At 40.8% G+C, this 9205-nt stretch overlaps 1 pseudogene; it reads right to left on the bottom strand.

Annotated features, from left to right (window-relative positions):
• Positions 1-2465: 2465 nt before the first annotated feature.
• Positions 2466-3590, bottom strand: LOC129073467 (cAMP-dependent protein kinase type II-beta regulatory subunit-like; annotated as a pseudogene).
• Between the last annotated feature and the right edge of the window lie 5615 nt (positions 3591-9205).

The raw sequence follows: 9205 nt of genomic DNA, 5'->3' as shown, positions 1-9205 counted from the left end.
ATCATGCTGTATAGCATGATTCATTGCCAAGTTCCCTCTTACATGGGCATAATCACTGACATGTCAATCTGAGTAAGTCAAAACAAAGACAAATTGCCTATGATAAAATCCTTTAATTATCTTCTTAAGGATAGATACTTGCAGTATATTACGATCATTTGAATAAAACTTTCAGTCAATTTTGGGGAGTAGAGAATCATTTTCTCAGGGACTTCCGGCCAAGATGGAGGCGTAGGTAGACACACTTTGCCTCCTTGCGCAACCATAGAAAGAATTACATACAACCAGGTCTTAAAACAGATAATACCCAGAACCATCAGAAAAACCTAGCTGTATGGAAGTCTAACAATCAAGGATTTAAAGAAGCCACATTCATCCAGATGGGTAGGAGGCTCAGAGTCATGGAGACCGGTGGAGAGGCAGTGTGGCATGGAGAGGCAGCAGTGGAATGGACTGCCCCACATTCACATGTGGTGGTTAAAAATCAAGAGGGATACGTTGGGAGCAAGCAATCCCAGCCCCAGGACAGACCGCATAGCCTGTGGTTCCAGCACCAGGAAGATAAATCCCCATTATCTGTGGCTGTAAAAACCAGCAGGGGTTGGGGCAGCCAAAGAAATTTGCCACTGAAAGGGCCCGCACGGACTTAGAATGTATGCATACCCACCCACTCTGGGTTTCACCACCACGGCAGCAGCTGGAAGGGCACCAGTCACATACGGGTAGTGGGTAAAGTGACTGGAAATGGGGAAAGTACTGGGAAAACCTCCAGAAGTAGGCAGCGGCATTGTCTTCTCTCTGAACCCTCCTCCCACACATCGCCACAAAGTGGTTAAGTGGGTTGCCCCACCCCGGCAATTATCTAAGTCTCTACCCCACACAATTTACAGGTGCCTTTTCTACACAGGCCATGCTACTAAGACAGGGAGTAAAAGCAGCTCTACCTACTGTACGGAAACAATCACAGGGAGGCCTCCTCAGATTGAGGAGACAAAGAAATATGGCCAAATGAAAGAACAGAACAAAACCCAAGAAAAAGAACTACATGAAATGGAGAGAGCCAACCTATTAGATGTAGAATTGATATCACTGGTTATCAGGATGCTCAGAGAACCCATGGAGCATGGCAACAACATAAAGGAAAAATGAAGGTTATACGAAGTGAAATAAAGAAAAATCCACAGGGAGGCAACAGTGAAGGGAAAGAAGCCAGGATTCAAATCAATGATTTGGAACATAAGTAATAAATAAACATTTGACCAGGACAGAAAGAAAAAACAAGAATTCAGAAAAAAAATGAGGATAGTATAAAAAGACTCTGGGACATCTCTAAAAGTGCCAACATCCAAATCAAAGGGCTGCCAGAGGAGAAGAGGAAGAGCAAGAAATTGAAAACTTATTTGAAAAAATTATGAAAGAAAACTTCCCTACTTTGGCAAAGGAAATAGATATACAAGTCCAGGAAAGACAGAGAGTCTCAAACAAGTTGGACCCAAAGAGGAACACATCATAATTAAACTGGCAAAGGTTAAAGATAGAGAGAGAATCTTAAAAGCAGGAAGAGAAAAGCAGAGTTACCTACAAAGGAGTTCCCATAAGATTATCAGCTGATTTCTCAAAAGAAACTTTGCAGGCAAGAAGTATTCAAAATGACGAAAAGCAAGGACCTACAACCTAGAATACTCTCTCCAGCAAAGCTATCATTTAGAATGGAAGGGCAGTTAAAGTGCTTTCCACACAAGGTAAAGCTAAAAGAGCTATATTACATGAAATGTTAAAGGGGCTGATTTAAGAAAAAGAAGATCAAAAGCATGAACATTAAAAAGGCAACAAATTCACAACTATCAACAACTGAGTCTTTAAAAAAAAACCCCAAAAACAAGCAATAAAAAAAAACCCCTAAGCAAACAACCAGAATAGGAACAGAATCATGCAGATCGAGATCATTGGGAGGGTTATCAGGTGGGAGGGGGAAGGGGGAGAATGGGGGAAATGGTGCAGGGATTAAGAAGCATAATCGGTAAGAACAAAATAGGCAGGGGGCGTTAAGGATAGTATAGGAAATGGAGAAGCCAAGGAACTTACATGCATGATCCATAGACATGAACTAAGTGGGGGTGGTTGCTGGAGGGCAGAGGGGTACTGGAGGGGGGCAAATGGGGAAAAAGTAGCACAACTGTAATAGCATAATCAATAAAATATACTTAAAAAATAAATAGCTAAACCCCCCGAAAAGAAAAGTTTTTTCAGTATGTCAGTATTTTTATGATCTACTCTTTAGAAAGTGATGTTAAAGCATATTGGCTATTAAATCACTATTGTTTACTGATAACATTGTAAATGTAAAAAAAAAAGGAAAAATATGGGAATCACAGAAAATGTTTGGCATCTATACAAACACATTCTCAGTAAACAAACCACTACTGTGTAATTTTGTTACTATAGGTCTTCTTGCTCCATACACTTCATGAAGTGGGTTCAACAATAAACATATTTGTTAACAGGGCAACTAACTGTAATTCATCGATGGTGATGTTCCTTTTCATAATTTCCATGGAAGGTCCTAAAATCCTTTCAAATGCTTGCACATCCATGGCTTATTTTTCATAGTAATTTTACTTCTCCAGTGTCTACAATGAAAAAAGAATCAGCCAAATCTCCCTGAGCAATGATTTACTCTCCATCGTTGTATATTTTGGTGTCTATCACATATACCATGTTTAGGTGTTCAGAAACTTCCAAAGATTTAAGGAATGGCAGTGACTCAATAAAACTTTCATACATTTTTTTCTCTTTTTGGCATTAGTTTTTACAATTATTCTCCTGAAGAGTAATTGTAAAATCCTGTCCAAACCCCACAAAGCACCAAGACAGGCAGCAGTGATTGCAGCTGCTCTGGATGTAATTGTACATTAAGGCCAGTTTGCCAAAACTCCCACGATTATCATAGTTAGCAACACATTTTTCCAACACCATCACATTTTCCATAAATATCATTGTTCCTCTATGGATTACATAAAAGTTGTCACCATCATCACCTTGATCAATTACATGTTCCCCTTCTTTGACTAGGTTTTCAAACATGACATCTAATACTTGAGATACTTGCTCCGGATCCAGGTTCTTAAACAGCAGGATGTCTTTGCAAACGCCTTGCAATCTATTCTTTTGATCATCAGTTTTTGGATGGATAACCCTGGACTCTTTATCATCTTCTTCATCAGGATTATAAACTTCTACCCATACTGAGGCACGCCTTGTGAATCGGTTTATTACTAGAGCGTTGAACACCCCTCTATCTGCTGCCCCCTCCTCCTCTTCTTGCTCCTGGTTCTCGGAGTCGGTGTGCAAGAGCTCCTCGGCAGCGAAGTTGATACCCTTGCGGCAGGGGAGGGAGAGGGTGGCAGCAAGCGGCGCCCACGTCCCCGCAGGTCCGGCCCTCATGGCCGCAGCAGCATGCGGAGCCTTTGCGCTGGTTCTGCTGCTGCAGGAGCGTGAAGTGCTTGGCTGGCGAACTCCAGCAGGTCCACCATCTGATGCCTCAGCACCACCACAGCGAAACCCTGCAGCTGCTCCGTCAGGACCGTTGCTCATCCTGCCTTTCAGGCGGCGGGCGCCTGCGCGCCGCCCTCGCCCCCTTCCCGGACTGGCCTCGGGCCTCGCGGCCGAGGAACAAGAGCGGACAGCGCGGGAGGCACTCCTGTCTGCGAGTGCGGCCCACTGGGCCTCGGCGGGCCGGCTGCCCCAGCACGCGGCTGCTTGGTGCAGGACGGCGGCTGAGCCAGCAGAGGGATGGGGGCATCTCTGGCTCCTCTCTCTCCCGCAGCGGCCGCCTATATATCACATTTTGTCCTATCTGTTAATGGAGCTGACTGCACTTTGAGGAGCAATATGCGCAGCATTCACTTGGGAAGTGGTTAAATGTAGAATTTCAACGAATATTTCTGGAAAGAGGTTCGAGACTCTGCAGCAAGCTTCTGGACCACCTGCCCTACAAGCCAGGCCAATTCTTCATCCACTTGTAAAAACAAGCCACAGCACCAAGGGCTGAATCACAGTGGCTTAGGTCTCACATACTTTCCAGGAAGCTTTTTTAAAATGCAAATTATCCATTCTCCCTTTCCAGCCTGTTCTGCCCTCCGCCCATCGCCACCTTCTGACAGGGCTGAGCAGGTCTGAGTGGGTCTGAGTGCCTCTTGGCCATGGCCCGGCCTCAGCTGGCCCTGTTCCCAACTCCCAGCAGGCCTCTCACCTGCTTCGAAACCCAAACCCCGTTTTTATCTGTCTTTTGTATTTGACTTCTCTCATTTGGAACAAGGATCCTGAGGCTAACTGCCTGTAGTCCATATTCATTCATTCAACAAATATTTATTGAGTGTTACTATGTGCAAAGCACTGATCTTTCTAGGTAGGGAGGAGGATACAGCAGAGAACAAAAGAGACCCAAATCCCTGCCTTTATTAGCTTTCATGGTGATGGGGACATAGATAATAAACAAGCTAAACAAGCAAAATGTTGGCTAGAGATTCATATTAAGCATGACAAATAAAGCAGAGGGGAGAGATAGGAATTTGAGAGGTGATGTTGACATTTTATAGAGGAAGGCCAGAGTGCTCTTCACTAAGAGGGAGCAGTGTGCAGAGATGTGAGGGAAGTGAGGGATCAGCGGTGCAGGTATCCGACAGGCTGGTTCCAGGTGGAGAGAACAGCAAGTACAAAGGACCTGAGGCAGGAGCCTGCCAGGCGCATCCAAGGAGGCCAGTGTGAGGGGATAGTGTGAGTGAGGCAGAAGAGGAAAGAAGATAAAGCCAGAAGGGTAGCAGGTTAGGTCCTGGAAGTTTCCAGTATTGTCCAGTGGAAATACGATAGCCGCATGTGTACTTTTCACTTTTCTAGTAAGTATCCTAAGAAAGTAAAAAAAAACAAGTGAATATCATTTAATTTAATTTTTAATTGAATTTATTTTTTTGTATTTCTTTATTTTTTTCTTTTTAAATCATGTTTATTTTACTATAGCTGCCTCCGTTTTTCCCCCTTTCCCCCCTCCACCTATCCCACCCTGCCCCCCCTCTCCCACAGTCAATTCTCACTTGGTTGTCCATGTCCATGGGTCATTCACACATATTCTTTGTTTAGTCCCTTCTCCTTCTTGCCACCATTGTCCTCCTTCCCCATCCCCTCTGGTCACTTTCAGTCTGCTCCATGTTTCCTTGCCTGTGGTTTATTTAGTTTATAGGTGACATCATATGGTATTTGTCTTTCACTGACTGGCTTATTTCACTTATCTTAATATTCTCCAGTTCCATCCATGTTATCACAAAAGGTTGGAGTTCCTTCTTTCTTTCTTTTCTTTAAAATGCAGATTGATTTTTTTATTTATTTTTTAAATGTCAAAATCCATTATAAAATGTTAAAAAATTTAAATCCATTATAAAGTCTCAGCAATCATGATACCTGCACAGAAATAATCAAGTAGATGAATGAAATAAAATGAGCATTCTAGAAACAAACATATATATCTTGCTAATAATGTAATATATGATTAAATTGGTATTTCAAATCAATGGGAAAAATAAAGCTTATTCAACAAATAAGGTGCATGGACCACTATTACTTGAAATAAAACAAATATAGAGCCTTATTACACACATTATACAAGAAATATTCAGGTGAGTTAAAAATCAATATGTAGAATCTAAGGAGTTTTAGGAGAAAATATGAAATTATATTTTTCTTACCCTGAAGAAATATATTCAAACCCAGAAGCTATAAAGTAAAATATTGACAACATGACTATGTTAAACATTTAAGACTTTACAGTAATATTCATGTAAAAAAAGTTAAAGGACAAGTAATAGAATAGGAAAGTATTAGCAAAACATCTAAAAAGGGGCTAATAGTTTGTTTCTTTAGGGAAAAAATTCTACAAACATTTAATCAAAAAATGGATAAAGAATACCAAAATGTCATTTAAAGCTTTTTAAAAACAGTAGAAAATAGGCAAGAAATATACAAAAACAGGTTTAGTTTCAACGAATAAGAAAGTAGCAATTAAAATAACACATCATTGTCACAATAAGATTAATAAGTATTAAAAATATTGGTAATATCAAGTATCGGTGACTATGAAAGGAACTGGGTATATGTAGACTCTTTATCTTCATCTTCTTAAAGCAGTCCCTTCAGCATATTTTACAATGCTGGTTTGGTGGAGGTATATTCTTTTAGCCTTCTTTTGTCTGAGAAGCTCCTTATTTCGCCTTCCATTTTAATGGAGAGCCTTGCTGGGTAGAGCAGTCTTGGTTGCAGGCCTTTGCTTTTCATGACTTGGAATATTTCTTGACATTCCCTTCTGGCTTGTAGTGTTTCTGTTGAGAAGTCAGCTACTACCTGTATTGGGGTTCCCTTATATGTTACTACCTCTTTCTCCCTTGCTTGCTTTAGGATTCTGTTTGTCTTTGGTATTTGCCATTTTAATGATGATGTGTCTTGGAGTGGGCCTCGTAGGGTTCCTATTGAATGAGAGCCTCTGTGCTTCCTGGACTTGTGTAGCTTTTTCTCTCCTCCAATTTGGGGAATTTTCCATCATTACTTTTTCAAACAAGTTCTCTATCCCTTGCTCCTCTTCTACTTCTTCTGGTATCCCTATTATACGGATATTATGTTTCAGGTTATCCTGCATTTCCCTAAACACCTCTTCATTCTTTTTGAGTCTTTTTTTCATTTTCTTGCTCTTTGTAGGAGCTTTATTCTACCTTATTTTCCAGCTCACTGATTCAATCCTCCGCTTCATCTAGCCTGCTTTGATTCCTTCTACTGTGTTCTTCAATTAGGAAATTGTATTCTTCATTTCCTCTTGTGTCTTATTGATCATTTCTATGTCTTTTTTCATGCTTATAGAGTTTGCAGTAAGTTCCTCATAGTTTCCCTGTAGCTTTTTGTAATTCTCTCTGAGCTTGTTGAGCTCATTGAGCTTCCTTAGAACCGTTCTTTGGAACTCAAAATCTGATAGTTTACTTGCCTCTCTTTCATTTAGTTCTCTTTATGGGGATTCCTCCTTTCTCTTCGACTGGGGGGTGTTTCTTTGTCTTCCCATTATTTGTGAGACTCTTCCTTTTTGCTTCTGCTTCTTCAATTGATCTGTCTTGATTTCCTGACTTTGGTGTGTACTTTTGTGGTAGGAGACCGCTGTGTTTGCTTTCTGGATCTGCCTCTGATGATGTCAGATGTTGACCCTGTCTGACCTTAGACAGTCTGTTCAAGACTTCCAGGAATCTACTGTGTGTGGCTGTCCCCTTAAGCTGTTAATCTAGTCACTCTGCACTCAGCAGGCTGGCTTAGAGACACCACAGGGTAGGGCAGAGTCCCTCCTGTGGGCAGGGTTATTGGGTCATCTCATGTTGCTGCTGCTCATCGGAGTGGTCTGCCTGAGCCAGTTGGCTGCTGCCGCATGGGGGATGAGTTAGCACCAGGATCCTCCTGGCTACTCTCTCAGTTCTCTCCTCCTTCCCCAGTCTCTCTTCAGGCATCTCCAGCCCACTCTTCCCCCACCTTTGCTGGAGACCAGGGTAAGTGGCTGCAAATAACAATTTTTGCGTTGGTCCTTTGAAAGGCTCTTTGTGTCTCCAGCTGCCTGTCTCTGGCAGAGAGCAACCCTGCTGCTTTTCGCAGCTGGCTGCTATCTGTGTACTTTTTGGGCTCTGGTGCTGTAATCTGGTCATCTCCACTTATGGTTTAGACTCCACTCTTCTCAGGGGGATCCAACTAGCCATTTCAATATCCTTCTGGTGCTGGCACCTGTGGGTGCCCCACCCACCTTCTCAAGTCTCTACCACCCTCCTTACCAGTTATATTGTGCTAAAGCTGATTCTCCTGTCTTTCCAAGGTTATAAGGTACCTCTCTCACTATTATTCAGTTGTTTGTTTCAGGTGATTTCTCCACAATTTAGTTGTAATTCCAAATTGGTACTGGGAGGAGGTCAATGTGACTTCCACTCAGTCCTCTGCCATCTTGATTCTCTCTAATTTTTAATTAAATTTATTGAAGTGACATTAGTTAATAGGGTCATAGAGTTTTAAAGTATACATTTCTATGATACATGATCTGTATATGGCATTGTGTGCTCACCACCCAGTCAAATCATTAATTTTTTTCATCTTTACCTGAAGACATGTTTATTAATTTTAGAGAGAGAAGATGGGAGAGAAAGAGAGAGAGAAACATCAATGTGAGAGAGAAACTTCGATAAGTTGCCTCCTGTACTCGCCCTGACCAGGGATCAAACCTGCAGTCTAGGTATATGCCCTGACTGGGAATTGAACCCACAGTCTTTTAGGGTATGGGATAATATTCCAACCAACTAAGCCAACCAGCCAGGCATATTGTTACTTTTTATATATTTTCTATAACCCAATATATCTAAAATATTATTTAACATGTGGTCAATATAAAAATTATTGATATTTTACCTTTTTTTGGTATGATCTTTGAAGTCCATTGTATATGTCACACTTATTGCACATCTCAATTTTTTTAAAGTAAATTTTTTTAATTTTTATTTTTATATCATGTTGATTTGATTACAGTTGTCTCAGTTTTTCCCCCTTTGCCCTTCTCCATCCATCCCACTCTGTCCCCCTCTCCTGCAGTCAATTCCCACTCTGTTGTCCATGTCCTTGGGTCATTCATTCATGTTCTTTTTCTAATCCCTTCTCCTTCTTTCTACCATTGTCCTCCTTCCCCATCCCCTCTGGTCACTTTCAGACTGCTCTATGTTTCCATGCCTGGGGTTTATTTTGTTCATTAGTTTATTTTGTTGAATAAATTCCCTTTATAGGTGAGATCATATGGTATTTCATTCAGCATAATATTCTCCAGTTCCATCCATGTTGTCACAAAAGATAGGATTTATTTTTCTTTCTTTCTTTCCTTCCTTCTTTCTTTCTTTCTCTCTGTTTTTAAATGCAGGTTGATATTATTTATTTATTTTTAAAAATGTGAAAATCCATTATAAAATATTTAAAAATTTGAATCCATTATAAAGTCTCAGTAATTAAAACAACATGAAACCAGCACAGAAATAACCAAGTAGATCAATGAAATAAAATGAGCATTCCAGAAACAAATGAACATATCTAACAATGTAATATCTGATTAAATTGATATTTCAAATCAATGGGGGAAATTAAGGCTTATTCAACAAAT

This window comes from Pteronotus mesoamericanus, unplaced genomic scaffold (assembly GCF_021234165.1).
Source record: "Pteronotus mesoamericanus isolate MK-2021 breed Mesoamerican mustached bat unplaced genomic scaffold, CSHL_Meso_final contig_41, whole genome shotgun sequence".
Classification (NCBI taxonomy): Eukaryota; Metazoa; Chordata; class Mammalia; order Chiroptera; family Mormoopidae; genus Pteronotus; species Pteronotus mesoamericanus.
The sequence above is the reverse complement of the archived record's forward strand: the minus strand, read 5'-3'. Positions and strand labels throughout refer to the sequence as shown.